This window comes from Genypterus blacodes, unplaced genomic scaffold (genome assembly GCF_046128005.1).
Source record: "Genypterus blacodes isolate CSIRO-AG114 ecotype Tasmania unplaced genomic scaffold, CSIRO-AGI_Gbla_v1 ptg000029l_1, whole genome shotgun sequence".
NCBI lineage: Eukaryota > Metazoa > Chordata > Actinopteri > Ophidiiformes > Ophidiidae > Genypterus > Genypterus blacodes.
In genome coordinates, this window is record NW_027466842.1 from 634,376 (window position 1) to 647,678 (window position 13,303).

A 13,303-nucleotide genomic window follows, 5' to 3' on the forward strand; every position below is an offset into this window, starting at 1 on the left:
TTGCGTCTGAGTCCTCAGATGGTTGGATCTTCTTAAAAACCTATAGCCCAACGTGGGGCTCGAACCCACCACCCTGAGATTAAGAGTATCATGCTCTACCGACTGAGCTAGTCAGGCTTGTGGATGGTGCATATTTCAAGATTTTTTGCCACAAAATATATTGGAAAAAGATGAGGAATTGATCATACAAAGGTGGGTATTATAATTCATTAACTCACGTCTGTGTCATGCTCTTCCCACTGAGCTAGTCGGGCTTGTGTTCTTATTACATATCAAGATTCCTTGAGCGACATAGAATTACGAAGAAACAGGGATTATTTTCTTGTATACTTTAAACCCTAAAAGCAGCTTTGAAATATGACTTTATAGGTACCATTGTTACTTTGTCATTTCAAAGGGCTCTATTGACGATCGTTGCCAGAGATGCTGGCTTGCCTGACAGACACCAGCAACAAGGTTAGATTCTTACTCAGTACCTTTCGTGTGAGTCCTCAAATGGTTGGATCTTCTTAAAAACCTACAGCCCAACGTGGGGCTCGAACCCACGACCCTGAGATTAAGAGTCTCATGCTCTACCGACTGAGCTAGTCAGGCTTGTGGATGGTGCATATTTCAAGATTTTTTGGCAGGAAAATATATTGGAAAAAGATGAGTAATTGATCATACAAAGGTAGGGATTATAATTCATTAACTCACATTTGTGTCATGCTCTACCCACTGAGCTAGTTGGGCTTGTGTTCTCATTACGTATCAAGATTTCTTGAGCAATATAGAATAATAAAAAACAGGGAATATTTTCTTGTGTTCATTTTACCCAAAAACAGCTTTGAAATATGACTTTATAGGTACCATTGTAACTTTGTCATTTCAAAGCGCTCTATTGACAATCGTTGCCAGAAATGCTGGCTTGCCTGACTGACACCAGCAACAAGGTTGGATTCTTACTCAGTACCTTGCGTCTGAGTCCTCAAATAATCGATCTTCTTAAAAACCTATAGCCCAACGTGGGGCTCGAACCCACGACCCTGAGATTAAGAGTCTCATGCTCTACCGACTGAGCTAGTCAGGCTTGTGGATGGTGCATATTTCAAGATTTTTTGCCACAAAATATATTGGAAAAAGATGAGGAATTGATCATACAAAGGTGGGGATTATAATTCATTAACTCACGTCTGTGTCATGCTCTTCCCACTGAGCTAGTCGGGCTTGTGTTCTAATTACATATCAAGATTTCTTGAGCAATATAGAATAATAAAAAACAGGGATTATTTTCTTGTGTACATTTTACCCAAAAACAGCTTTGAAATATGACTTTATAGGTACCATTGTAACTTTGTCATTTCAAAGCGCTCTATTGACAATCGTTGCCAGAAATGCTGGCTTGCCTGACTGACACCAGCAACAAGGTTGGATTCTTACTCAGTACCTTGCGTCTGAGTCCTCAAATAATCGATCTTCTTAAAAACCTATAGCCCAACGTGGGGCTCGAACCCACGACCCTGAGATTAAGAGTCTCATGCTCTACCAACGCTAGTCAGGCTTGTGGAGGGTGCATATTTCAAGATTTTTTGGCAGGAATATATATTGGAAAAAGATGAGTAATTGATCATACAAAGGTAGGGATTATAATTCATTAACTCACATTTTTGTCATGCTCTACCCACTGAGCTAGTCGGGCTTGTGTTCTAATTACATATCAAGATTCCTTGAGCGACATAGAATAAAAAAAAAACAGGGATTATTTTCTTGTATACTTTTTACCCCAAAAGCAGCTTTGAAATATGACTTTATAGGTACCATTGTTACTTTGACATTTCAAAGGGCTCTATTGACAATCGTTGCCAGAAATGCTGGCTTGCCTGACTGACACCAGCAACAAGGTTGGATTCTTACCCAGTACCTTGCGTCTGAGTCCTCAAATGGTTGGATCTTGTTAGACACCTATAGCCCAACGTGGGGCTCGAACCCAGGACCCTGAGATTAAGAATCTCATGCTCTACCGACTGAGCTAGTCAGGCTTGTGGCTGGTGCATATTTCAAGATTTTTTGGCAGGAAAATATATTGAAAAAATACGAGTAATTGATCATACAAAGGTAGGGATTATAATTCATTAACTCACGTCTGTGTCATGCTCTACCCACTGAGCTAGTCGGGCTTGTGGTCTAATTACATATCAAGATTCCTTGAGCAACATAGAATTACAAAGAAACAGGAATTATTATCTTGTATACTTTTTACCCCAAAAGCAGCTTTGAAATATGACTTTATAGGTACCATTGTTACTTTGACATTTCAAAGGGCTCTATTGACAATCGTTGCCAGAGATGCTGGCTTGCCTGACTGACACCAGCAACAAGGTTGGATTCTTACTCAGTACATTTTGTGTGAGTCCTCAAATGGTTGGATCTTCTTAAAAACCTATAGCCCAACGTGGGGCTCCAACCCACGACCCTGAGATTAAGAGTCTCATGCTCTACCGACTGAGCTAGTCAGGCTTGTGGATGGTGGATATTTCAAGATTTTTTGGCAGGAAAATATATTGAAAAAATACGAGTAATTGATCATACAAAGGTAGGGATTATAATTCATTAACTCACATTTGTGTCATGCTCTACCCACTGAGCTAGTCGGGCTTGTGTTCTCATTACATATCAAGATTTCTTGAGCAATATAGAATAATAAAAAACAGGGATTATTTTCTTGTGTACATTTTACCCAAAAACAGCTTTGAAATATGACTTTATAGGTACCATTGTAACTTTGTCATTTCAAAGCGCTCTATTGACAATCGTTGCCAGAAATGCTGGCTTGCCTGACTGACACCAGCAACAAGGTTGGATTCTTACTCAGTACCTTGCGTCTGAGTCCTCAAATAATCGATCTTCTTAAAAACCTATAGCCCAACGTGGGGCTCGAACCCACGACCCTGAGATTAAGAGTCTCATGCTCTACCAACGCTAGTCAGGCTTGTGGAGGGTGCATATTTCAAGATTTTTTGGCAGGAATATATATTGGAAAAAGATGAGTAATTGATCATACAAAGGTAGGGATTATAATTCATTAACTCACATTTTTGTCATGCTCTACCCACTGAGCTAGTCGGGCTTGTGTTCTAATTACATATCAAGATTCCTTGAGCGACATAGAATAAAAAAAAAACAGGGATTATTTTCTTGTATACTTTTTACCCCAAAAGCAGCTTTGAAATATGACTTTATAGGTACCATTGTTACTTTGACATTTCAAAGGGCTCTATTGACAATCGTTGCCAGAAATGCTGGCTTGCCTGACTGACACCAGCAACAAGGTTGGATTCTTACCCAGTACCTTGCGTCTGAGTCCTCAAATGGTTGGATCTTGTTAGACACCTATAGCCCAACGTGGGGCTCGAACCCAGGACCCTGAGATTAAGAATCTCATGCTCTACCGACTGAGCTAGTCAGGCTTGTGGCTGGTGCATATTTCAAGATTTTTTGGCAGGAAAATATATTGAAAAAATACGAGTAATTGATCATACAAAGGTAGGGATTATAATTCATTAACTCACGTCTGTGTCATGCTCTACCCACTGAGCTAGTCGGGCTTGTGGTCTAATTACATATCAAGATTCCTTGAGCAACATAGAATTACAAAGAAACAGGAATTATTATCTTGTATACTTTTTACCCCAAAAGCAGCTTTGAAATATGACTTTATAGGTACCATTGTTACTTTGACATTTCAAAGGGCTCTATTGACAATCGTTGCCAGAGATGCTGGCTTGCCTGACTGACACCAGCAACAAGGTTGGATTCTTACTCAGTACATTTTGTGTGAGTCCTCAAATGGTTGGATCTTCTTAAAAACCTATAGCCCAACGTGGGGCTCCAACCCACGACCCTGAGATTAAGAGTCTCATGCTCTACCGACTGAGCTAGTCAGGCTTGTGGATGGTGGATATTTCAAGATTTTTTGGCAGGAAAATATATTGAAAAAATACGAGTAATTGATCATACAAAGGTAGGGATTATAATTCATTAACTCACATTTGTGTCATGCTCTACCCACTGAGCTAGTCGGGCTTGTGTTCTCATTACATATCAAGATTTCTTGAGCAATATAGAATAATAAAAAACAGGGATTATTTTCTTGTGTACATTTTACCCAAAAACAGCTTTGAAATATGACTTTATAGGTACCATTGTAACTTTGTCATTTCAAAGCGCTCTATTGACAATCGTTGCCAGAAATGCTGGCTTGCCTGACTGACACCAGCAACAAGGTTGGATTCTTACTCAGTACCTTGCGTCTGAGTCCTCAAATAATCGATCTTCTTAAAAACCTATAGCCCAACGTGGGGCTCGAACCCACGACCCTGAGATTAAGAGTCTCATGCTCTACCGACTGAGCTAGTCAGGCTTGTGGATGGTGCATATTTCAAGATATTTTTGTCACAATATATATTGATAAAAGATGAGGAATTGATCATACAAAGGTAGGGATTATAATTCATTAACTCACGTCTGTGTCATGCTCTACCCACTGAGCTAGTCGGGCTTGTGTTCCAATTACATATCAAGATTCCTTGAGCGACATAGAATAATAAAGAAACAGGGAATATTTTCTTGTGTTCATTTTACCCAAAAACAGCTTTGAAATATGACTTTATAGGTACCATTGTTACTTTGACATTTCAAAGGGCACTATTGACAATCGTTGCCAGAAATGCTGGCTTGCCTGACTGACACCAGCAACAAGGTTGGATTCTTACACAGTACCTTGCGTCTGAGTCCTCAGATGGTTGGATCTTCTTAAAAACCTATAGCCCAACGTGGGGCTCGAACCCACCACCCTGAGATTAAGAGTATCATGCTCTACCGACTGAGCTAGTCAGGCTTGTGGATGGTGCATATTTCAAGATTTTTTGCCACAAAATATATTGGAAAAAGATGAGGAATTGATCATACAAAGGTGGGTATTATAATTCATTAACTCACGTCTGTGTCATGCTCTTCCCACTGAGCTAGTCGGGCTTGTGTTCTTATTACATATCAAGATTCCTTGAGCGACATAGAATTACGAAGAAACAGGGATTATTTTCTTGTATACTTTAAACCCTAAAAGCAGCTTTGAAATATGACTTTATAGGTACCATTGTTACTTTGTCATTTCAAAGGGCTCTATTGACGATCGTTGCCAGAGATGCTGGCTTGCCTGACAGACACCAGCAACAAGGTTAGATTCTTACTCAGTACATTTTGTGTGAGTCCTCAAATGGTTGGATCTTCTTAAAAACCTACAGCCCAACGTGGGGCTCGAACCCACGACCCTGAGATTAAGAGTCTCATGCTCTACCGACTGAGCTAGTCAGGCTTGTGGATGGTGCATATTTCAAGATTTTTTGGCAGGAAAATATATTGGAAAAAGATGAGTAATTGATCATACAAAGGTAGGGATTATAATTCATTAACTCACATTTGTGTCATGCTCTACCCACTGAGCTAGTTGGGCTTGTGTTCTCATTACATATCAAGATTTCTTGAGCAATATAGAATAATAAAAAACAGGGATTATTTTCTTGTGTTCATTTTACCCAAAAACAGCTTTGAAATATGACTTTATAGGTACCATTGTAACTTTGTCATTTCAAAGCGCTCTATTGACAATCGTTGCCAGAAATGCTGGCTTGCCTGACTGACACCAGCAACAAGGTTGGATTCTTACTCAGTACATTTTGTCTGAGTCCTCAAATAATCGATCTTCTTAAAAACCTATAGCCCAACGTGGGGCTCGAACCCACGACCCGAGAGTCTCGTGCTCTACCGACTGAGCTAGTCAGGCTTGTGGAGGGTGCATATTTCAAGATTTTTTGCCACAAAATATATTGGAAAAAGATGAGGAATTGATCATACAAAGGTGGGGATTATAATTCATTAACTCACGTCTGTGTCATGCTCTTCCCACTGAGCTAGTCGGGCTTGTGTTCTAATTACATATCAAGATTTCTTGAGCAATATAGAATAATAAAAAACAGGGATTATTTTCTTGTGTACATTTTACCCAAAAACAGCTTTGAAATATGACTTTATAGGTACCATTGTAACTTTGTCATTTCAAAGCGCTCTATTGACAATCGTTGCCAGAAATGCTGGCTTGCCTGACTGACACCAGCAACAAGGTTGGATTCTTACTCAGTACCTTGCGTCTGAGTCCTCAAATAATCGATCTTCTTAAAAACCTATAGCCCAACGTGAGGCTCGAACCCACGACCCTGAGATTAAGAGTCTCATGCTCTACCAACGCTAGTCAGGCTTGTGGAGGGTGCATATTTCAAGATTTTTTGGCAGGAATATATATTGGAAAAAGATGAGTAATTGATCATACAAAGGTAGGGATTATAATTCATTAACTCACATTTGTGTCATGCTCTACCCACTGAGCTAGTTGGGCTTGTGTTCTCATTACGTATCAAGATTTCTTGAGCAATATAGAATAATAAAAAACAGGGAATATTTTCTTGTGTTCATTTTACCCAAAAACAGCTTTGAAATATGACTTTATAGGTACCATTGTAACTTTGTCATTTCAAAGCGCTCTATTGACAATCGTTGCCAGAAATGCTGGCTTGCCTGACTGACACCAGCAACAAGGTTGGATTCTTACTCAGTACCTTGCGTCTGAGTCCTCAAATAATCGATCTTCTTAAAAACCTATAGCCCAACGTGGGGCTCGAACCCACGACCCTGAGATTAAGAGTCTCATGCTCTACCGACTGAGCTAGTCAGGCTTGTGGATGGTGCATATTTCAAGATTTTTTGCCACAAAATATATTGGAAAAAGATGAGGAATTGATCATACAAAGGTGGGGATTATAATTCATTAACTCACGTCTGTGTCATGCTCTTCCCACTGAGCTAGTCGGGCTTGTGTTCTAATTACATATCAAGATTTCTTGAGCAATATAGAATAATAAAAAACAGGGATTATTTTCTTGTGTACATTTTACCCAAAAACAGCTTTGAAATATGACTTTATAGGTACCATTGTAACTTTGTCATTTCAAAGCGCTCTATTGACAATCGTTGCCAGAAATGCTGGCTTGCCTGACTGACACCAGCAACAAGGTTGGATTCTTACTCAGTACCTTGCGTCTGAGTCCTCAAATAATCGATCTTCTTAAAAACCTATAGCCCAACGTGGGGCTCGAACCCACGACCCTGAGATTAAGAGTCTCATGCTCTACCAACGCTAGTCAGGCTTGTGGAGGGTGCATATTTCAAGATTTTTTGGCAGGAATATATATTGGAAAAAGATGAGTAATTGATCATACAAAGGTAGGGATTATAATTCATTAACTCACATTTTTGTCATGCTCTACCCACTGAGCTAGTCGGGCTTGTGTTCTAATTACATATCAAGATTCCTTGAGCGACATAGAATAAAAAAAAAACAGGGATTATTTTCTTGTATACTTTTTACCCCAAAAGCAGCTTTGAAATATGACTTTATAGGTACCATTGTTACTTTGACATTTCAAAGGGCTCTATTGACAATCGTTGCCAGAAATGCTGGCTTGCCTGACTGACACCAGCAACAAGGTTGGATTCTTACCCAGTACCTTGCGTCTGAGTCCTCAAATGGTTGGATCTTGTTAGACACCTATAGCCCAACGTGGGGCTCGAACCCAGGACCCTGAGATTAAGAATCTCATGCTCTACCGACTGAGCTAGTCAGGCTTGTGGCTGGTGCATATTTCAAGATTTTTTGGCAGGAAAATATATTGAAAAAATACGAGTAATTGATCATACAAAGGTAGGGATTATAATTCATTAACTCACGTCTGTGTCATGCTCTACCCACTGAGCTAGTCGGGCTTGTGGTCTAATTACATATCAAGATTCCTTGAGCAACATAGAATTACAAAGAAACAGGAATTATTATCTTGTATACTTTTTACCCCAAAAGCAGCTTTGAAATATGACTTTATAGGTACCATTGTTACTTTGACATTTCAAAGGGCTCTATTGACAATCGTTGCCAGAGATGCTGGCTTGCCTGACTGACACCAGCAACAAGGTTGGATTCTTACTCAGTACATTTTGTGTGAGTCCTCAAATGGTTGGATCTTCTTAAAAACCTATAGCCCAACGTGGGGCTCCAACCCACGACCCTGAGATTAAGAGTCTCATGCTCTACCGACTGAGCTAGTCAGGCTTGTGGATGGTGGATATTTCAAGATTTTTTGGCAGGAAAATATATTGAAAAAATACGAGTAATTGATCATACAAAGGTAGGGATTATAATTCATTAACTCACATTTGTGTCATGCTCTACCCACTGAGCTAGTCGGGCTTGTGTTCTCATTACATATCAAGATTTCTTGAGCAATATAGAATAATAAAAAACAGGGATTATTTTCTTGTGTACATTTTACCCAAAAACAGCTTTGAAATATGACTTTATAGGTACCATTGTAACTTTGTCATTTCAAAGCGCTCTATTGACAATCGTTGCCAGAAATGCTGGCTTGCCTGACTGACACCAGCAACAAGGTTGGATTCTTACTCAGTACCTTGCGTCTGAGTCCTCAAATAATCGATCTTCTTAAAAACCTATAGCCCAACGTGGGGCTCGAACCCACGACCCTGAGATTAAGAGTCTCATGCTCTACCAACGCTAGTCAGGCTTGTGGAGGGTGCATATTTCAAGATTTTTTGGCAGGAATATATATTGGAAAAAGATGAGTAATTGATCATACAAAGGTAGGGATTATAATTCATTAACTCACATTTTTGTCATGCTCTACCCACTGAGCTAGTCGGGCTTGTGTTCTAATTACATATCAAGATTCCTTGAGCGACATAGAATAAAAAAAAAACAGGGATTATTTTCTTGTATACTTTTTACCCCAAAAGCAGCTTTGAAATATGACTTTATAGGTACCATTGTTACTTTGACATTTCAAAGGGCTCTATTGACAATCGTTGCCAGAAATGCTGGCTTGCCTGACTGACACCAGCAACAAGGTTGGATTCTTACCCAGTACCTTGCGTCTGAGTCCTCAAATGGTTGGATCTTGTTAGACACCTATAGCCCAACGTGGGGCTCGAACCCAGGACCCTGAGATTAAGAATCTCATGCTCTACCGACTGAGCTAGTCAGGCTTGTGGCTGGTGCATATTTCAAGATTTTTTGGCAGGAAAATATATTGAAAAAATACGAGTAATTGATCATACAAAGGTAGGGATTATAATTCATTAACTCACGTCTGTGTCATGCTCTACCCACTGAGCTAGTCGGGCTTGTGGTCTAATTACATATCAAGATTCCTTGAGCAACATAGAATTACAAAGAAACAGGAATTATTATCTTGTATACTTTTTACCCCAAAAGCAGCTTTGAAATATGACTTTATAGGTACCATTGTTACTTTGACATTTCAAAGGGCTCTATTGACAATCGTTGCCAGAGATGCTGGCTTGCCTGACTGACACCAGCAACAAGGTTGGATTCTTACTCAGTACATTTTGTGTGAGTCCTCAAATGGTTGGATCTTCTTAAAAACCTATAGCCCAACGTGGGGCTCCAACCCACGACCCTGAGATTAAGAGTCTCATGCTCTACCGACTGAGCTAGTCAGGCTTGTGGATGGTGGATATTTCAAGATTTTTTGGCAGGAAAATATATTGAAAAAATACGAGTAATTGATCATACAAAGGTAGGGATTATAATTCATTAACTCACATTTGTGTCATGCTCTACCCACTGAGCTAGTCGGGCTTGTGTTCTCATTACATATCAAGATTTCTTGAGCAATATAGAATAATAAAAAACAGGGATTATTTTCTTGTGTACATTTTACCCAAAAACAGCTTTGAAATATGACTTTATAGGTACCATTGTAACTTTGTCATTTCAAAGCGCTCTATTGACAATCGTTGCCAGAAATGCTGGCTTGCCTGACTGACACCAGCAACAAGGTTGGATTCTTACTCAGTACCTTGCGTCTGAGTCCTCAAATAATCGATCTTCTTAAAAACCTATAGCCCAACGTGGGGCTCGAACCCACGACCCTGAGATTAAGAGTCTCATGCTCTACCGACTGAGCTAGTCAGGCTTGTGGATGGTGCATATTTCAAGATATTTTTGTCACAATATATATTGATAAAAGATGAGGAATTGATCATACAAAGGTAGGGATTATAATTCATTAACTCACGTCTGTGTCATGCTCTACCCACTGAGCTAGTCGGGCTTGTGTTCCAATTACATATCAAGATTCCTTGAGCGACATAGAATAATAAAGAAACAGGGAATATTTTCTTGTGTTCATTTTACCCAAAAACAGCTTTGAAATATGACTTTATAGGTACCATTGTTACTTTGACATTTCAAAGGGCACTATTGACAATCGTTGCCAGAAATGCTGGCTTGCCTGACTGACACCAGCAACAAGGTTGGATTCTTACACAGTACCTTGCGTCTGAGTCCTCAGATGGTTGGATCTTCTTAAAAACCTATAGCCCAACGTGGGGCTCGAACCCACCACCCTGAGATTAAGAGTATCATGCTCTACCGACTGAGCTAGTCAGGCTTGTGGATGGTGCATATTTCAAGATTTTTTGCCACAAAATATATTGGAAAAAGATGAGGAATTGATCATACAAAGGTGGGTATTATAATTCATTAACTCACGTCTGTGTCATGCTCTTCCCACTGAGCTAGTCGGGCTTGTGTTCTTATTACATATCAAGATTCCTTGAGCGACATAGAATTACGAAGAAACAGGGATTATTTTCTTGTATACTTTAAACCCTAAAAGCAGCTTTGAAATATGACTTTATAGGTACCATTGTTACTTTGTCATTTCAAAGGGCTCTATTGACGATCGTTGCCAGAGATGCTGGCTTGCCTGACAGACACCAGCAACAAGGTTAGATTCTTACTCAGTACATTTTGTGTGAGTCCTCAAATGGTTGGATCTTCTTAAAAACCTACAGCCCAACGTGGGGCTCGAACCCACGACCCTGAGATTAAGAGTCTCATGCTCTACCGACTGAGCTAGTCAGGCTTGTGGATGGTGCATATTTCAAGATTTTTTGGCAGGAAAATATATTGGAAAAAGATGAGTAATTGATCATACAAAGGTAGGGATTATAATTCATTAACTCACATTTGTGTCATGCTCTACCCACTGAGCTAGTTGGGCTTGTGTTCTCATTACATATCAAGATTTCTTGAGCAATATAGAATAATAAAAAACAGGGATTATTTTCTTGTGTTCATTTTACCCAAAAACAGCTTTGAAATATGACTTTATAGGTACCATTGTAACTTTGTCATTTCAAAGCGCTCTATTGACAATCGTTGCCAGAAATGCTGGCTTGCCTGACTGACACCAGCAACAAGGTTGGATTCTTACTCAGTACATTTTGTCTGAGTCCTCAAATAATCGATCTTCTTAAAAACCTATAGCCCAACGTGGGGCTCGAACCCACGACCCGAGAGTCTCGTGCTCTACCGACTGAGCTAGTCAGGCTTGTGGAGGGTGCATATTTCAAGATTTTTTGCCACAAAATATATTGGAAAAAGATGAGGAATTGATCATACAAAGGTGGGGATTATAATTCATTAACTCACGTCTGTGTCATGCTCTTCCCACTGAGCTAGTCGGGCTTGTGTTCTAATTACATATCAAGATTTCTTGAGCAATATAGAATAATAAAAAACAGGGATTATTTTCTTGTGTACATTTTACCCAAAAACAGCTTTGAAATATGACTTTATAGGTACCATTGTAACTTTGTCATTTCAAAGCGCTCTATTGACAATCGTTGCCAGAAATGCTGGCTTGCCTGACTGACACCAGCAACAAGGTTGGATTCTTACTCAGTACCTTGCGTCTGAGTCCTCAAATAATCGATCTTCTTAAAAACCTATAGCCCAACGTGAGGCTCGAACCCACGACCCTGAGATTAAGAGTCTCATGCTCTACCAACGCTAGTCAGGCTTGTGGAGGGTGCATATTTCAAGATTTTTTGGCAGGAATATATATTGGAAAAAGATGAGTAATTGATCATACAAAGGTAGGGATTATAATTCATTAACTCACATTTTTGTCATGCTCTACCCACTGAGCTAGTCGGGCTTGTGTTCTTATTACATATCAAGATTCCTTTAGCAACATAGAATTAAAACAAAACAGGGATTATTTTCTTGTATACTTTTTACCCCAAAAGCAGCTTTGAAATATGACTTTATAGGTACCATTGTTACTTTGACATTTCAAAGGGCTCTATTGACAATCGTTGCCAGAAATGCTGGCTTGCCTGACTGACACCAGCAACAAGGTTGGATTCTTACCCAGTACCTTGCGTCTGAGTCCTCAAATGGTTGGATCTTCTTAAAAACCTATAGCCCAACGTGGGGCTCGAACCCACGACCCTGAGATTAAGAGTCTCATGCTCTACTGACTGAGCTAGTCAGGCTTGTGGATAGTGCATATTTCAAGATTTTTTGGCAGGAAAATATATTGGAAAAAGATGAGTGATTGATCATACAAAGGTAGGGATTATAATTCATTAACTCACGTCTGTGTCATGCTCTACCCACTGAGCTAGTCGGGCTTGTGTTCTAATTACATATCAAGATTCCTTGAGCGACATAGAATTACAAAGAAACAGGGATTATTTTCTTGTATACTTTTTACCCCAAAAGCAGCTTTGAAATATGACTTTATAGGTACCATTGTCACTTTGACATTTCAAAGGGCTCTACTGACAATCGTTGCCAGAGATGCTGGCTTGCCTGACTGACACCAGCAACCAGGTTGGATTCTTACTCAGTACCTTGCGTCTGAGTCCTCAAATAATGGATCTTCTTAAACCTATAGCCCAACGTGGGGCTCAAACCCACGACCCTGAGACTAAGAGTCTCATGCTCTACCGACTGAGCTAGTCAGGCTTGTGTTCCAATTACATATCAAGATTCCTTGAGCGACATAGAATAATAAAGAAACAGGGATTATTTTCTTGTATACTTTTTACCCCAAAAGCAGCTTTGAAATATGACTTTATAGGTACCATTGTTACTTTGACATTTCAAAGGGCTCTACTGACAATCGTTGCCAGAGATGCTGGCTTGCCTGACTGACACCAGCAACCAGGTTGGATTCTTACTCAGTACCTTGCGTCTGAGTCCTCAAATAATGGATCTTCTTAAAAATCTATAGCCCAACGTGGGGCTCAAACCCACGACCCTGAGACTAAGAGTCTCATGCTCTACCGACTGAGCTAGTCAGGCTTGTGTTCCAATTACATATCA

The 13,303-nt window shown here is 39.8% G+C and overlaps 8 non-coding genes across 8 annotated transcripts; all 8 read right to left on the minus strand.

The window, feature by feature from the left end:
- Positions 1–521: 521 nt before the first annotated feature.
- trnak-cuu (transfer RNA lysine (anticodon CUU)) lies at positions 522–594 on the minus strand. The gene has a single exon. It is a non-coding gene; the product is annotated as a tRNA-Lys (tRNA).
- Positions 595–996: 402 nt separating this feature from the next.
- trnak-cuu (transfer RNA lysine (anticodon CUU)) lies at positions 997–1,069 on the minus strand. The gene has a single exon. It is a non-coding gene; the product is annotated as a tRNA-Lys (tRNA).
- A 3,257-nt stretch (positions 1,070–4,326) lies between these two features.
- On the minus strand, positions 4,327–4,399 carry trnak-cuu (transfer RNA lysine (anticodon CUU)). Its single transcript has one exon. It is a non-coding gene; the product is annotated as a tRNA-Lys (tRNA).
- An 881-nt stretch (positions 4,400–5,280) lies between these two features.
- On the minus strand, positions 5,281–5,353 carry trnak-cuu (transfer RNA lysine (anticodon CUU)). The gene has a single exon. It is a non-coding gene; the product is annotated as a tRNA-Lys (tRNA).
- Positions 5,354–6,694: 1,341 nt separating this feature from the next.
- On the minus strand, positions 6,695–6,767 carry trnak-cuu (transfer RNA lysine (anticodon CUU)). The gene has a single exon. It is a non-coding gene; the product is annotated as a tRNA-Lys (tRNA).
- Positions 6,768–10,024: 3,257 nt separating this feature from the next.
- Positions 10,025–10,097, minus strand: trnak-cuu (transfer RNA lysine (anticodon CUU)). Its single transcript has one exon. It is a non-coding gene; the product is annotated as a tRNA-Lys (tRNA).
- An 881-nt stretch (positions 10,098–10,978) lies between these two features.
- On the minus strand, positions 10,979–11,051 carry trnak-cuu (transfer RNA lysine (anticodon CUU)). The gene has a single exon. It is a non-coding gene; the product is annotated as a tRNA-Lys (tRNA).
- Positions 11,052–12,395: 1,344 nt separating this feature from the next.
- trnak-cuu (transfer RNA lysine (anticodon CUU)) lies at positions 12,396–12,468 on the minus strand. Its single transcript has one exon. It is a non-coding gene; the product is annotated as a tRNA-Lys (tRNA).
- Positions 12,469–13,303: the final 835 nt, after the last annotated feature.